Below are 19,204 nucleotides of genomic sequence, written 5' to 3'. Positions count from 1 at the left end.
CTAAGTGGAAATGGGCGAAATAAGGGAAGGGTTAGTGAAGCGGTTTTGTCTGCATGTTTACCTCTTTAATCCCTACAAGGGGGCAAGGAGCCATCGTTCTTCAGATCAATAGGCTTAAAAACTTTAAGGAAAGGTCTATTTCTTAAATTTTGACGAACGTTTGTTTAGCAGCAGGGAAATTATCCAGTGCTAGTGGCTTGAATTTGACAAACATAGGGTCCCCCATCATCTTGATATGGAGATAAATACCATATTTTGTAGGAACCGTGGGTGTTAGGCGAAGTTCTGAACGGAAGACTTTCGGGTTCAACATGAGAAGGACGTAAGATTCCATGGATACTGTGATGTAGAGTGCAGGGTTAGATGGGGCTGGTTGAAGGGGTGTCTACATATATGAGTGTGTTAACTAAACATCGATATTCCACATTAGCTAAGTGGAAATGGGCAGGGAAATCTGCACCAAGTATTGGCTATGTTACATCGACAATGAAAAATTTCCAATGGTATTTGGTGCTCTCAAATGATGATATGGGCGTCTTGTACCCGTGATTGGGGATCTCAGATCTATTGGCAACCTCCAGGCAGATGTCAGCCAGCTTAGAATGACTACGTCGTGTCCTGGAGAGTGCAATGGTAGAAGGAAATGGCAAGCACCAGTGCCTACCAAAAACTGCACAGCTGTACATACATGTAGTGAAAAGAAAAGAGTTTTGACAGGGTAGACCACCGCCATATATAGGTACTTTGCTCAACTACCCCCGTCTACACATATCTTTGCAGCAGCCTTGAATCCGGAATGGTAGTAGCAAAATTGTGACTAATGAGTATCAGTAAACGGTTGAAAAGATTATTGGTTGGGGCAAGAGCGAGGGGCGCCATATTTGGGTCATGGGCCGCATATTTGGGCCACGGGCGGCTTTGTCTCTGCTATGGGATGTCATTGGGCAGGTACCGTATATGTCTTACTGCATTCGGACAGGGTTGAATACCTGTACTCTTTGTCAGAAGTGGCGTCATTGATAGAGGATTTGAAAGAGGTAATATAGCTGTCCAAAAGTGTGTCGACTTTGGTGGTCAGGTCCTTCATGGCCTGGTGTCAACATCAGTATTGGCGTTGCTGACAGGTTTTGGTAGTCGTTATACCCAGACAGATGTTAAGAGAGCTGATAAATCTTGGCTATAAAGGAGGCTGGAGATGGTGACTACTGCTCCTGGAGATATGTTTTCAGCGTGCCATACGCTATTGGAGCATCCCCTTTGTTGCAAATCCAATTGAAGATTTCTTGGAAAGTGTCCTCAAGGATCGCCCCAAGGAGAGAGTCTCCTCTGATGCTTGAGCAAGTCAAGCCCTTGATGCAAAAGTTTATTTGGGTGCGCTGGATCCAGGTGAACACTTCTATGCTGGTTTTGAGGAAGTTTCATCAAGACGTCATGTGATGAAGAGTCAGGGTAGGTGACCAGCATTGTAAAAAGGGTCAGGCGCAGCGGTGATGGAAAGGGCGGAGTGGAGCTCATCCTACGGTGGACACTAATGTGGCAAAATGAGCTGTTTGGCACTAACAGAGAGGCCGAGTGACTGCTAATGAGTTTACTCAACAAGATAGTGAACTTGTATATAAAATGTCTAAGACAAAGTGGCACAAAAACTCCATAGCAAGCTTAAACAGATATTTTTTTCTATTATCAGGGCATGAGAAACCGAGAGATGAAAAAAGCAATATCATAATAGTGTATGAGCGTGTGTGAGGCACGAGTGGTACATATTTTTTCCAATAGTAGAAATGTCTCAAAATACAAGATGCTAGTTAGTTCAAAAGTACATTAGAGAAAACATTAGAAAACTGGTGTGCAGTCCAAGTTTTCATATGCAACATGCAGTGATGATAAAAAACTTTTCAAAAATTAATAGTTTGGTAGAACAAGTAGCTTTAAAGTGAAAATCTCCCTTCTTAATGGTATGTGTGAAAAATAAATTTATGAATACTGTTTTTGTATGCAGATTGCATTGATGGCATTGACCTATTTAAAACGGCTAGGGCAAGAAAAAGTAGAAACAAAATGAAATAATAGAGCTATTAATCATACCTTCATCGGATATCCAAGGTGCATACTAGAGAGGATGAGGTAAATACACGAGTAAAGTAATAAATAAATTTGGCCAATGTGATTTTAGATTCGAGTATCAAAATAAAGTGATACGTTATTATTCTAACTAGGATAAATATTATACAGTTGAGTCTAGATCTTATGACGAGTATTTGGTTATGGTTTCTCATTTGTCACTTAAAGCCATGTTTACAATAAAGCTTAAATTGAGAGAATCCAAAGATAAGAAATATGTTTGTATTAACGGTTAAATACATTTGGGAAAAAATGAGATAGAGAACGGCCCTAAAAAATAGAAACCCTAAATCAAGTTGTTATTTTTAAACCTCACAAAGGATTCACAGATTTCTGGTGTTAATTCGTTATTATTTTCGACTAAACCATAATCTTACTAAAACTCCTAACGATAAAGGGCAATCCCTTTTACTAGACTTGATGGAAAATCATTATCCATCCTCCTAATCCTACAAATTAAAGCTAAAGATAGAATGATATTATTTAAAGTCTGCCATGAAAAAAATAAAAATAAAAAATAGTGGAAAAAAAATGTGCTTACAGTATTTAGTATTTAATATGTTTATGTGTATGGAACGAAGCCGCCCATCTTATAAAAAAATTCATGAATATCTGCTTCCGTAGCCTTTTTCATCATTTTTTTTCTTTAAGGTCAGGGATCCGTTTCCTTGGGGGAAATCATTCTTCTGAATATTTATCGTTAGTGGAAGGAAAATATTTCGAAAGTAAGAGAGAGAGAGAGAGAGAGAAGAGAGAGAGAGAGAGAGAGAGAGAGAGAGAGAGAGAGAGAGAGAGAGAGAGAGAGAGAGAGAGAGAGAGAGAGAATAACTATAACGTGAACTGGACAAACATTTACATCTAATAAATTTCATTAAGACAATTAGAAGACCCTCGTAATTATGCCAGAGAGGGAGATCATGAAAAACAAAAAAGTAAAATATCAGCTTGTATCATTACAGATCAATTTGGGATAGCGGTATATGCACATGGTATAGTTATTGAATGATGCTGAAAATGTTACCGTTTCTGTTATCGAAGATTTTGATAATAGACTTCAAATTTCCCTAGCTAAAACGATTCTTCCACCCCCGCCCCCCCCCCAAAAAGGCGGTCACTGAAGTGACAATGAACTTAATGTAACAGAGATATATGTGAATATGGTTTCACTGTTTGGCATCTCATGTAGGATGTGAAATTAAGTAGAAAAAAATAAGACTTTATGCTCTAGGACGTGATCAGGTATGTTTTGCTTAAGGTATCATTATCATTTGAGAAAGAATCCGATTTAGCTCATAAGTAACATTATATTCCCAATGTAAATATAATAAACATAAGGTAATAGATTTGAAGTATTTTCTTCATGAATGTAAATTCAATTGGTTATCATACGATTATCTATATAAAGTGAAACACATCCATTTACAGTATATACATAGATACATACGTACACACGCGCATATATATATATATATATATATATATATATATATATATATATATATATATATATATATATATATATATATATATATATATATATATATATATATATATATATATATATATATATATATATATATATACCCGGAAACGAAATAGAGGAATAAGAACCAAACTAACATAATTAAGAAATACTACTGAAGAATATAACAAACCTACCATTTGATGTCCAACAAATTAAGAAAGTCAGCATCTGAACACAAGATAACAGATCAGTATTCAAGACATAGAGGTAAGAAAGAATTAAAATACTTCCCGAGGAAAGCTTGGTCTGCAAAATTCTGGAAAGACTTTCATAATATGTTAATTCTAGTATAATTGGAAAAGATAAACTCCAAAATAAATATTAAAAATTAATTTACAATCAAGAGTCATTCGTACATTTCAAAAGGAGCTTTATTTAGTAATATCATCATCATCATCATCATCATCCTCATCATCATCATCTCCTACGCAAAGGGGTTCGGTTAGATTTCGCTAGGCATCTCTATCTTGAACTTTTAATAGACATTGTAATTAAAAGATGGAGATATTCAGGAGTCATGATTGGCACCCTGCGCTAATTTCAGCTGAATCTCGTTTAAGTGACTTGATACAGTAACACACGGACCTACTTTCACTGTACACAGTTGATGAAGAGAGCAGCACCATCTGTGTGCGTAGTTGTATGTTTAAAACTAAACCCGAATGGAAAAAAAAAATAGATTGGAGTTAGTGCTTCTGTCATATTAACATTGTATGGCTCATGTCGAAATAAAAACCCCAGATACCTTGTATTAACACGGAACGTAACATTGCAATGACCACAGGAAAGGTGAAATCAGGAAAAGGGGATGATACAAGATTACTGGAAATCAGATTGAAGCTTAAACATAGTTTTTGTCATTTGTGCAGTGATTAAAACAGTCACGATTACGGACTACTGTATCGGCTGCCTTCTGATAATTTACGGATCATATAATCAGTATATTCTACTATGACATGAATAATTATACTACCTTCCGGTGAGTTTCATATTTAGCTCTCTTATATCATTTGTGTTCAACAGTTGCTCAAAATGCTTATCCTATGTACTTACAGTTATGTTTTTATTGAAAGAAATCTCTCCATTAGGAACTTTGATTCAGAAGTATTTGTTTATCAAGGTCCTTTCTTATTTTTTATATATCCAGTTAAATTGTCATAATCTTAAATTGATCGTTCATATTTGCATCTTGATTATCATCAATTCCTATTGTTATCAGTGAATTTCTTTTAGGTTAAATTCTCCTATACAGACTATCTGAAAATGTTTTCCGTCAAATAAAAAGCATCTCTATCAATATGATATTTTGTTTCTCTGACTTTCTCATAACCTTTCTTGAACTCTGTCTGTATCTCTTTTTTTTTCTAACGATTGTGCCTATGCTTTAAAACAACTATTAATTACTAAATATCTCAAACAACTATCTTTGGATATTCCCTAGGTGCTTCTTGAATTCATTGTTATAATGAAATATTTCCATCCTTATCATCATACTTCCCTGCTCTGTTCCTATTTATTGACTAGTATTGAACCTGCTTTCTTAAGTAAAACTTCCTTTCACTGACATTATAGATCTAATCAGAAGAGGATTTTACATAACTTTAGACACTTGGTTTCCAGTAATGTAACTTCAATGACCTTTACTTACCAACAAGGGTTTTTTTTCAGGATTTTCCCTTGGTAAATTTTTAGATATATTTTCATAAAATTATGTTTTCTGAAAATTGAAGCCACTAAGAATTCAATTACCAAAGGTTCTCTTCTCAATGATTCACTACATGTATTTAATTAGTTATATTCATAACACCTCTATCATATACCGTAATCTCCTTGCAAAACAACACTAATTTTATTATCTTTATCATCTACTGAAGTCTCCCTGCAAAACAGCCCAAATTATAACAGCTTTATCATCTACTAAAACCTCCCTGCTAAACAATTCTAATTTTAACGTCTATATCATCTACTAAACTCTCCCTGCATAACAGATCTAATTGTAACAATTTTATCATCTCCTGAAATCTCTCTTTGAAACAGCTCTAAATGTAATACCTTTATCATCTACTGAAATATCATTCCAAAACAGATCTAATTGTAACATTTTATCATCTATGGGTATCTCCTTACAAAACAAATCTAATTGTAGCAGCTTTATCATTTTGAAATATCCTTATAATACAGGTGTAAATGTAACACCTTTAACCTATACAGTATAATGAAGTTTCCCTGCACAACAACATTAATTGTAACGGCTTTATGAATTACTGAAATCTCCAAGCAAAAAAACTCTAATTGTAACATCTTTATCATCTACTAAAATCTCCCTGCTAATCAGTTCTAATTTTAACTTCTTTCTTATCTAATAAAGTCTTCCTGCCAAACAGGTATAGGGGTTAAGCCTTTATCGTCCACTGAAATCTATTAAAACAGCTCTAATTGTAAAATCTTCATCTGCTACTGAAATATCTCACCAAAGCAGATGTACTGTAACATTTTATCATCTATAAGTATTTCCTTACAAAACAAATCTAATTGTAGCAGCAGTATCATTTTGAAATATCTCTATAGTACAGGTGTAAATGTAACACCTTTAGTAAATAATGAAGTCTCCTTGCACAACAGCATTAATTGTGACAGCTTTACCAATTACTGAAATCTACCTACAAAAAAAACTCTAATTGTAACATCTTTATCATCTACTAAAATCTCCCTGCTAAACAGTTCCAATTTTAACTTTTTTTATCTATTAAAGTCTCCCTACAAAACAGGTATAGGTGTTAAGCCTTTATCATCTAGGGAAATCTCATTGCAAAGCAGCTCTAATTGTAACAGCTTTATCATCTTAAAATATCCCCATGATAAAGTTCTAAATGTAACACGTTTATCATATACTGAAATCTCCCTGCAAAACGGCTCTAATTGTAACACATTTATCATCCATTGAAATATCATTGTAAAATATCTCTGATTGTAACATCATTATCATATACTGAAATCGCTTGAAAAATAATTATAATTTTAACTTGTAACATAATTATCATATGCTGAAATCTCCATGCAAAACAGCTGTAATTGTAACATCATCATCTATTTAAATCTCCTTCCAAAACACCTGTAATTGTAACAATTTTATCATCTACAGAAGTCTCCCTGCAAAACAGTTGTAATTGTATCATCTTTAACATTTACTGAAACAAACAATTAGTTTTCTTTTTATTCAATATACGCAAGTTTTTTTTTCTTTGTATTGTATAGTTCTGAACTTCATTAGACATAATCCCTCAACTCCTTTTCAAGAGTATGAAATATTTCTTTTAGTTTCACCTCATATTTGCAATATCATCCACTTAAATATCCAAGAGATTTTTTTTTTGTTACTGTGAGTGTATGTATGCATGTAGGTACTGTATGTATTGTTTCATTACTATTTCATATAGTTTTATTTAAATCTACATCCACGTCTTCTCTATAAAGTGGAAAGATATTATTATTATTATTATTATTATTATTATTATTATTATTATTATTATTATTATTATTATTATTATTATTATTATTATTATTATTATTGTTATTATTATTATTATTATTAGGAATTGGGTCATTCATATGAAGAGAATAAGAAAAAGTTTAGGAAAGAAGGGAAGAGAGTAAGGAAGGCTGGTTCAAGAATTGAAGAAACAGTGAAAGATGGAAATGGAAGTTTGTTAAAAGGAGAGAAGGCAAGGAAAAGGTGGCCGGAATATTTTGAATGTTTCCTGAATATTGAGGATAATTGGGAGGCAGATATAATTGCTTTTGCAGGTGTTGAGGATCGGGTGATGGGAGATAAGAATGAGAGAGAGATTACAATAGAGGAAGTGAGGAGAGCATTAGAAGAAACGAGAGTAGGAAAAGCATCTGGTATGGATGGCATGAGAGCTGAGATGTTGAAGAAAGGGGGTGTGACTGTACTTTAATGGTTGGTGATATTGTTTAATATTTGTTTTGAGTTGTCAATGGTACCAGGAGATTAGGTTTGTACATGTATTTTACCACTATATAAGAGTAAGGGAGATGTGCATGAGTGTTGTAATTCGAGAGATATTAGTTTGTTGATTGTAGTTGGAAAAATGTATGGTAGAGTAATGATTTATAGGATTAAGGATAAAACAGAGATTGCAATCTTAGAAGTACAAGGTGGTTTTAGAAGATGTAGGGGTTGTATGAATCAGATTTTTACAGTAAGCCAGATATGCGAGAAATATTTAGCAAAAGGTAAAGAGGTGTATGCTGCCTTTATGGATCTGGAGACAGCGTATGATGGAGTTGATAGGGAAGGAATGTGGAATGTGATGAGGTTAGGAAATGGAGTGAGCGATTGATTTCCAGTGAGAGTGGGGGTGAGACAGGGATGTGTGATGTCACCGTGGTTGTTTAACTTTTATGTTGATGGAGTGGTGAGAGAGGTGAATGCTCGTGTGCTTGGACGAGGATTAAAACTGGTAGACGAGAATGACCATGAATGGGAGGTAAATCAGTTGTTGTTTGCGGATGATACTATACTGGTTGCACACACAGAAGAGAAGCTTGGCTGATTAGTGACAGAATTTGGAAGGGTGTGTGAGAGAAGGAAGTTGAGACCTAATGTGGGTAAGAGTAAGGTTATGAGATGTACGAGAAGGGAAGGTGGTGCAAGGTTGAATGTCATGTTGAATGGAGAGTTACTTGAGGAGGTGGATCAGTTTAAGTACTTGGGGTCTCTTGTTGCAGCAAATGGTGGAGTGGAAGCAGATGTACGTCAGAGAGTGAAAGAAGGTTACAAAGTGTTGGGGGCAGTTAAGGGAGTAGTAAAAAATAGAGGGTTGGGTATGAATGTAAAGAGAGTTCTATATTAGAAAGTGATTGTACCAACTGTTATGTATGGATCTGAGTTGTAGGGAATGAAAGTAACTGAGAGACAGAAATTGGATGTGTTTAGATGAAGTGTCTAAGGAGTATGGCTGGTGTATCTCGAGTAGATAGGGTTAGGAACGAAGTGGTGAGGTTAAGAACGGGTGAAAAAAATGAGTTAGCAGCTAGAGTGGATATGAATGTGTTGGGGTGGTTTGGCCATGTTGAGAGATTGGAAAAGGGCTGTCTGCTAAAGAAGGTGATGAATGCAGGAGTTTATTGGAGAAGTACAAGAGGAAGGCCAGTTTTGAGTGGATGGATGGAGTGAAGAAATCTCTGGGTGACAGGATGATAGATGTGAGAGAGGCAAGAGAGCGTGCTAGAAATAGGAATGAATGGTGAGCGATTGTGACGCAGTTCCAGTAGGCCCTGCTGCTTCCTTCGGTGCCTTAGATGACCGCAGAGATAGCAGCAGTAGGGGATTCCGAGCTATGAAGCTTCATCTGTGGTGGATAATGGGGGAGGGTGGGCTGTGGCACCCTAGCAGTACCAGCTGAACTCGGTTGAGTCCCTTGTCAGGCTGGGAGGAACGTAGAGAGGAGAGGTCCCCTTTTTTTTTTTCATTTGTTCATGTCGGCTACCCCCCAAAATTGGGGGAAGTGCCTTGGTATTTGTATATATGTATGTATTATTAGTATTATCATTATTTATTATTATTATTATTATTATTATTATTATTATTATTATTATTATTATTATTATTTTAGTTATTTACTTACTTACTTACTTACCTACTAAGCTGTAACCTTATTTATAAAAGCAGGATGCTATAAGCTTAAAGGCTCCAACAGGTAAATAACCATAGTGAGGAAAGACAATTTGGAAACTGATTGATTAGTGTGCCTGAGTGTACCCTCAAGCAAGAGAACTCCAATCCAAGATAATGGACAATTGTACAGAGGTACTCTACAGAATTAGAGGACAATGGTTTGATTTAAGAGTGTCCCTCTCTTAGAAGAGCTCCTTACCATAGCTAAAAAAATTATTCTACCCTTATCAAGTGGATATTTATTATTATTATTATTATTATTATTATTATTATTATTATTATTATTATTATTATATTATTTTTGTTGTTGTTGTTGTTGTTATTTTATCATCACTATTATCTAAGCTATAACCTTAGTTAGAAAAGCAGCATGCTATAAGCCCAAGGGCTCCAACAGGGAAAATAGCCTAGTGAGGGGAGAAAAAAAGGAAATAAATAAACTACAGGAGAAGGAATGAACATTTAAAAAAACGAAAAATAAGATAGAAGATTTTGCCCGAGTGTACCCTCATGCAAGAGAATTCTACCCCAATACACTAGAAGACCAATGTACAGAAGCTATGGCACTTCCCAAGACTAGAGAACCATAATTTTGGAGTAACCTTCTCCTAGAAGAGCTACTTACCATGGCTGAAGAGTCTCTTTAACCCTTACCAAGGGGAAAAAACCACTGAACAATTACAGTGCATTAGTTAACTGATTAAGCAAAGGAGATTTGTGTGATCTCAGTATTTGAAAGCGTAGGACAGAGGAGAATGTGGAATGAATATGTCAGACTGTTCAGTGTATGTGTAAGCAAAGTGAAAATGAACCGTAACCGGGGAGAGGGGTCCAATGTTGTACCGTTAGGCTGGTTATAGGACACAATCACTTTCTAGCGGTAGTATCTCAACGGGTGGCTGGTGAACTAACCAACATACCATTTAGCCAGTTAAAGGACCCAATAACTCTGTTAGTATTACCCTAACAGGTGGCTGGTGCCTTGGCCAAACTAGCTCATAGGAGATATTTGGTAGATATTTCCTATATAGTCGGAATTTTAAAATTCCAACTTGGTAGCTCATCAAAATACAATAATTTCAGGGATCAAACGAGTAGCTTGGAACAATTATACCAAAGTCTAACACTCAAAATCGGAGAAAGATTTCTCCTCATTACGATTTTTTTTTTTTTTTTTTTTTTTTTTTTTTTTAAGAGGCCAATAATTTATCAACCGGCATAGCTCCCTCCGGTCATTAGTCCTCAAACAAACAAAATTTTCCCCCATTGACTATATATATATTGCAATATGTCTAAAAGCTCATCGTCATCATGATCCTCTCCTACAACTATTGACACAAATGGTCTCGGTTAAAATTTGCCAGCCGTCTCTATCTTGAGCTTTTAAATCAATACTTCTCTATTCATCACCTACGTCATGCTTCATAATCCACAGCTATGTAGGCATTGGTCTTCCAACTCTTTTAGGGCCTTGTGGAGCCCAGTAAAACGATTGGTAAACTCATCTCTCTTGGGGAGTGTGAAGAGCACACTAAAACCATCTCCATCTACCTATCACCATGTTCTCATCCACATATGAGCATACCAAAACCATCTCCATCTACCACTCACCATGTTCTTATCCACATATGGCTCTCGAATAATCTCTCTCATAGTCTCATTTCTAGTCCTTTAATACCATTTAACTCTTAGTATTCTCCTGAGGGCTTTCTTCTCAAATATAATAATTTTATTGGAGATTGTTTTATTGAAATACCATTACTCATGTTCATACAATATCATACATCTCACTTGACTGATATATACCTGTACATATATATATATATATATATATATATATATATATATATATATATATATATATATATATATATATATATATATATATATATATATATATATCCTGATTTTTTGGTTAACTTCTACCGTATTCAACATTGGAGGTGCAGGTTGCTTGAGGTATTAGAAACTTTCATCAGTCCTAGGAGGGCCTAGAAACGCAATTCTTAAGTTGTTCAAATGCTAGAAATGGTTAGGGGCCACGCACAAAATAAGCCCAAAATATGACTTTACTTGACATACAAGGTGCAGAGTTCATTTCAGTGGCAATTGATAGAGATGTAATTAACAAATACAAAAATCCAGCTTAAGATGATTTTTATTGGTGGAATGACTAATTAACAACATTATGAATTAGCGATATTTAAGTTTTTATTGAACATGAAAGGTGCACAATTGAAACTGACTTTATTACAAAGTATCACATCTTACTAATTGTATAAATAAACTACGATGAAAACCAAAAAAATATGATGGGACAAAATATGATGACCAAAATACTCCGAAAACTTTTTATATAGTGTAACATGCTAGGTGCATTATTCATGTCATTGCCGTTTCAATGACGAAGATAACATTATGATGTCTGAATTCAAGTACAAGTAAATTTTCAATAGAAATAGGATCATTAGCCTCATATCATCCTACACGCTTAGGCCACCAGTTAAAAGATAATGTTTATTCATCGACAGGAGAAACCAACTTTTTTCATCTGAGGAGGAAATTTCCAAGTTATCCTTACAGTTGTCTTTATGAAGGTCACCTTCTTCAGTAATCAGTGAATCAATGAGCTCAGAACCTTCAAACCAAAAGACCTCATAATGTCCACCCTTCAACTTCCATCAATCGTCTGCAGAAGGATGCTGTATTATAAGCATACTTATTGCGAATACTCTTTTTATTTTTTAATGTTTAGTATCTTATATGCTTATGAGGGATTTCTAGTGCATTTTCAGAGAGGACAAATGTAAAATATTTTCTCTACTATTTGACAGAATTTTTCTCATGTTCTTAAAGATACCAATAGATGGACTTAGTGAAGTTTTTTTGATAGTAAGAACTTGGATATATCTGGTGTTTGAAAACATCTAGTCCGTTTTTTCTGGATAGACGTACCTAATAGAAACACACTATTCTGAATTATTATTATTATTATTATTATTATTATTATTATTATTATTATTATTATTATTATTATTATTATTATTATTATTATTATTATTATTATTATTGCTTATGAGGGATTTCTAGTGCATTTTTAGATAAAAAAAATTAAAATATTCTCTCTATTTATTGACTGAATTCTCTCGTGTTCTTAAAGGTACCAAGAGATAGATTTTCTGAGGCTTTATTTGCTAGTAAAAACTTAAAATTATCTGGTGTTTAAGAACATCTAGGCCGTTTTTTCTTGATAGACGTACCCAATAGAAACACACTATTCTGACTTATATTTTCTATTATTATTATTGTTATTATTATTATATCTATTTTTATTATTATTATTATTATTATTATTATTATTATTATTATTATTATTATTATTCATAACTGCTAAGCCCCAACCCTACTTGGAAGAGCAAAATAATATAAGCCCATGGGCTCCAAGGAAAATAGCCCAGTGAGGAATGGAAATAAGGGAAAATTAAATATTTCAAGCACAGTAACATTAAAATAAACATCTATACACCATATAAACCTAAACATAACAAGAGGAAGACGAATCAGATAGAATATTGTGCTCCAGTTTACCCTCAAGCAAGAGAACTCTAACCCAAGACAATGAAAGACCATGGTACAGAGGCTATGGCGCTACCCATGAATATAGATTAAATTGGTTTGTTTTTGGAGGAGCTACCCAATAGGAAAACACCATGGGGGCAAAATATAAGAAATAGTTGTTTAATCTTTCAAATACCGAAAAGAGCTGAAGGTTAACTCGACAAATAATATGACAAACCTCTTTTGAAAATTATATATTGAATTATAGTATAGAAACGATTTATACATCATACCATTTATATATTATTTACAAAATTCACTCAAAATGATAGAAACTTAGGCGTTCCTCATGTTAATTTGATCATCGTATTTGACCGCTTAAAAGGGAAGTCTAACAAAATTAATACATTAATTTATATCGATTTATTAAAGGGATTTTAATAACAGTTTTAAAGAAAAATGAAGAAACAGCCTTTTCAACTAGGCTATTATATTCGTGGCTAATTTAAAAGTCAGCAAGAAATATTTTTCAATCGTTCTTATAGATTTTAATCCTCTGATCCTGTTACTTATCACTTTAGAAGCAGAATTTCATATAAGGAAATAAAACACTTTGAAATGATTCAATAAATGTATTGAAGAAATGCCTTTTGGTTGGTATTAATATATATATATATATATATATATATATACATATATATATATATATATATATATATATAAACTTGATGAACTACTTATAAACAATGTATTTAAACAATTGTCATTTTTAAACTAGCTGTAATTTTTAGACTCACTGATTTTTAAACTATCTATAATTTTAAACTAGTTGTGTGCTAATTTTTTATGTTATTGTATTATTTCTTGTTTACTGCTGTCGCAAAGGTGACTTTGATCCTGTACTTAACTTTGTATCAATTGGACCTGAAGAGGTATGACAATACGAAAACGCTAGTCCAAGAATTTCGTTTTTCTGATCCTTCCTCCAGCATAGTGACAAATTTATACATCGCATGCCTCAGCGATAGATCGTCAATATATATATATATATATATATATATAAATATATATATAAATATATATATATATATATATATATGTATATGTATATATAAATAAATATATATATATATATATATATGTATATATAAATAAATATATATATATATATATATATAATATATATATAATATATATATATATGCTTTACTGTCACAAGGATCACGTGACTTGGTATACGCAAAAGCCAGTAGCAAATAATAAAAAGCTTTAGTACCAAGCGCTTCCGTGCATTTTTAATACACTTCTTCAGGGTACAATAAAAAGTGAGACATAGTTGAAGGACGTCAATAAATAAAATAGGATAAAAACAAAAAACTTAAATATTTTGAACAAGAGAGAAATGATAGAAAAACATAGTCAGCTAACAAGTATTGTCAAACAATCAAACAACCCACAGCCAAAATTTGTACTTGAACGTAAATTGGTCATAAACAAAAAAGGTAAACACAAATTATATAATTCTGAATTGTTGAACAATTTTGGTCATAAGGAAATTATCCAATCTATATAAACCAGCACTGATATTAAAAACACGATCCGACTTTATCTTTATAATACTTGATTCTATAATATTTCTCTTCACAACATCTTTACAGAATAGCAGCTCTTTAGAGTTCTTCCAGTCTATCAAATGATTATATTAATTCATGTGAACGAATAGTGCGTTGGACAAATTACCAACTCGAACGAAGTATTTATGTTGATTTAACCTTGTTGCCAGCATTTTACCACTTTGCCCAATATATTTCAAATTACAACCATTACATGGAATTTCATATATGCAGCCTACACTATTACAAGGATAGTTCTTTATCAAAATACACTTTAAAGTAGAAGAATTTCTAAAAACAACATTAACCTTAAAACATCTTAAAATTTCTGGTATACAGAGAAAACTATCAATATACGGTAAAACTAATAAATTATCATAATTAAAAGATGTTACATTGTCAATTTCATAATAAGTTTTTTTCTGGCTATTTGTAATGCTACGTCAACTAGGAATTTTAGATACTTCAAATTAAAGGCAATATCGTATATTCTTAAAAACTCATCATCTAAAAATTCTGGGCAACAAACTCTAAGAGCTCTCAAAAACATCGAGGAAAAAACAGAGAGTTTCACTTTAATATGGTGATTAGAATAAAAGTGAATGTAAGATGATACATTAGTGGGTTTTCTAAAAACGCTAAACTTAAATCTATTATTATGTCTATGAACATTTACATCTAAAAAGGGCAGAACAGAATTTCTTTCTTCCTCAATTCTAAAATTAATAGAAGGAACCAGTGAGTTTAGTCTATGTAAAATAACAGATACATCTTCATTTAAAAGCCATATACAAAAAATGTCATCAACATAGCGAAACCACCAAACTCTCCCCGGCAAAACATTCACTAAAAGCTTCTTCTCAAAAAATTCCATATAAATATTACTTAAAAGAGGTGATAAAAGGTTACCCATTGCCATTCCAAATCTTTGCTCATAAAAATTCCCATTAAAAGTAAATTTACAATCTTTGATGTACAGTTTAATCAATTCTAACATAGTATTACATGTAAGTGAAAATTCATAATTAGTCAACTCGTCGGTTAAAAAATCTAATAAATCATCAACTGGAACTTTAGTAAAAAGTGATGTTACGTCAAAACTGATCATTTTATATTCAAAATCAATATTGTAACTTCTTAGACGATTAAGAAAATCAACATTATTTTTTACAGAGAGGCCAGAAATGTTTCCTAACAAGGGGACAGCTCTTTAACTAACCATTTTGATAGGTTATACACCGATGACCCCACAGAGCTGATTATATTATCGGTCGAACTGGATTATTAGGCTTATGTGTTTTGATTAACCCGTACATATAAGGCAACGATGCACACACAGTACAAAACCTTTTAATCAACCCATCTTTTCCTCGTAACAATGTTTTTATTTTCTTATCAAAATTATTATTGACCTTTTCAAGTGGGTTACAATTAAGAATGGAATAAGTTTCCCTGTCATTTAAAATTTCTAAATTTTATCAACATAGTCATTCTTATTCATCAACACAAGTGTATTAGATTTGTCTGTTTTTGTTATCAAAGCCCACAAGCTGAAGTTGAAACTTGAATTTCTTCGTAAGTGTTTGAATGAACATGTTATGCCTAGATCCCTTTTATCCAAGAAACATCGCCATCTTTCAGACAAACCATTTGAGGAATGTCAACGACTTATCCTGCAGAAATACATTGAGTTAACAAAAGAGTACCTCTCCGTATAGAAGGAAGATCCTCGAATCAGCCATCATAAATCAATCAAACACAATGAACTTATCCGAAGGCCTATGGAAAGCTGACACAGGGGACAATACTCTTCTTGACTCGATCATAATCAAGATAATCCACGGAGATCGACTACCACATATGCATAAGACGTCAAGACATCCTCTGAACCACTCTGCAATACGAAGTCGCACTTGAAGGTAATTAAATTTAGATAATCCTTCCAGCACTTATAACAACCTTAGAACAATTGTAAACACCCTTTTGCTTTCCTGTATAAACCATCACTGTCCACTGATTCCTTATTTTTACTTTATATCCTGAAGAGAACCAATGTGTATTGATCCAAATATAGTGATTTGTTTATATATGCATTGTTACCTTTATGAACCTTTTTGAGGAAAACATGTTAAACTGTTCGATTATAGTCATAAGTAAGATACACACACACATACACAAGCACACACACACACACACATATATATATATATATATATACATATATATATATATATATATATATATAAATATATATATATATATATATATATACATATATATATATATATATATATAAATATATATATATATATATATATATATACATATATATATATACACATATATACGTGTTTATGTCAGTGGCATAAACCCCCTAAAAAATGATTAATAATTCAAATCCTGACACACTTCAATATGAATAATTAAAAATCACATAATCCTCGGTTAATATTCTTAGGAGCAATAAAGTTTTCTTTTTTCTTTATATAACTGGATTATGTATCTTCTTAACCAACAGATTAGAAAAAATTTGATTTTTAGCTAAATGATAATTGATAGTATACCTGTTTTCATTTACATGAATAATACAAAATTCTGGTCCATGCTAGATTCTTCCTATTGCAATAGATTTGAATAATAATTGATATGTAATTCCTTTACTATTACCCGGCATTTCCATCATAGAAATATGACCATGATGTATTATTCTTGAAAGATTCATGAAGTCCACAGGATTTTTAGAAATAGACTATATTCCTAAAAATATTTTCATATGGTCATACAATTTTGTTTTTTCTTTGTTAGATTATTCACATCTATGATCAGCATAAGGTGCAATTTGCGAAATGAAATGTTTCTACTAATATCCTATTATGACATTATCTTTATTGTACTCAAAGTTACATCAATTTCTCTATCGGTACACGCAGGGGTATATTTAGTAAAGCTCTTAAAAACGTGAAGATGAAAACAGATTTGTTTTACTCTATTGCTGTATACTGTAGATCAAGTGTACGTAGAGAAAAATATTGTTTATTCTGTTATACATACTTAACTAAATCATGTTACTATCTCCACATATTAGACATTCCAGAACGGAGATTTAATAATTTCCCCCTTTCATTTGGGGAATTTTTCATCTAGGCCACCAGTTGAGTTGATACCCTAAATAAAGTATTTTTGTTTATATGCCATGCATGTATTTTGCCGATAATATTCATGAATCTTAAATTCTTAGAATCCCTTCAGCTTCCATAAAATCTCATATACCAATTGTTCTAAACAGGAGATGGAGAAATTGACATAGCCAAAGCAAAATTTTTGAGTAATGTTTCTTACTGAATTAAATTTTGCATTCTCTTTTACAAAGAATTTATAAATATTCTCTCTCTCTCTCTCTCTCTCTCTCTCTCTCTCTCTCTCTCTCTCTCTCATTGTGAGGCTAGAATGTTTCCAATATACCGCCCTTCCGATGATAGTGAAGTTACCTAATATTCTGATTGATTATTGGTTATTTCCTATCAGAGGAAAATATTCGTAGGGGAGAGATAAAATCAGAGCTTTCCTATCCGGGCTATTCATTTCTTTTGAAACGATTGAAAAGTTCTTTAATTAATTGGCCAGGAATAAGTGATAGGCCAATTAATTGCCAGAAGATGGGGCTATTACCTTGAAAGAGGTGTAAAGTTAGTAAGATTGTCAGACAAGCAAGTCATACAAGTTGCGAAATAATTCATCTTCGAATCCCTGATAATGAGTGTGACTGATGATGGGAAAACAAGGTGATCTCCATGCATCTGATAACAATAATAAAAAAATAATTGTAAAATTGCTACTACTACTGGTACTACTAGTAATAATAATCTCTTCACAAATTTTACCAGAGCAGGCTTTGAAGACATGATAACCGGTAAGCATTTGAATCGAAAATATGTATGAGAAATAGTCTACAGTAATTTCTTTTCCGAATAAATTATTCCTATTTTTTATATCTAGTAGAGTATGTATTTACTTAAATTTTTCCATTTTCACTTTACCGTTCTTTTGTCTGTTTTATTACGGAAAATTGATAATTCTATGAACCTCTTAGTCATGAAATATTAAAGGTATGAAGTAAAATTTCCTAAGATTTTTTTTTTTTTTTTGAAACTTCATTAATATTTTTCACAACTAACTTACTGCTTAATACTAAAATGTTTTAAGTTCACTGTGCAACATAATAGACGCGTAAATGTAGCAGTATATTCGACGTCACTATCATATAAGGATTTGGTTTATACCACATTAGATGAAGATGTCTGTCTGTTCGAAATCTATACCTATAGATTTTCAAGACCCCCTTCCACTTCAAAAGGATGTTTTGCTTCTAATGATTTTTTTTTTCCAAAAACAGCAATTTATATTGATGAGAAAGCAAGACTGTGTGAAAATACATTTTGCATGAACGCTTGGATTGTGAAAAATCCCAAGAAACAAAATATAGACGGATTTGTCCACACTACTATGGATTAAAATAGAAAAAAAAAATCTTTTTGTATGAATACCGACAAGAATAAAAATACTCCAAGGAATTCACGAACGGACCTACACTATATGAGTGAGCCTCAACAGACCAGACGACGACATTACTTTGATGCATTGCCGTGGGTCCAAAATTGGAGGATGACCTGAATCTCATGCCACACT

This window comes from Palaemon carinicauda, chromosome 4 (assembly GCF_036898095.1).
Source record: "Palaemon carinicauda isolate YSFRI2023 chromosome 4, ASM3689809v2, whole genome shotgun sequence".
Taxonomy (NCBI): domain Eukaryota; kingdom Metazoa; phylum Arthropoda; class Malacostraca; order Decapoda; family Palaemonidae; genus Palaemon; species Palaemon carinicauda.
The sequence above is the reverse complement of the archived record's forward strand: the minus strand, read 5'-3'. Positions refer to the sequence as shown.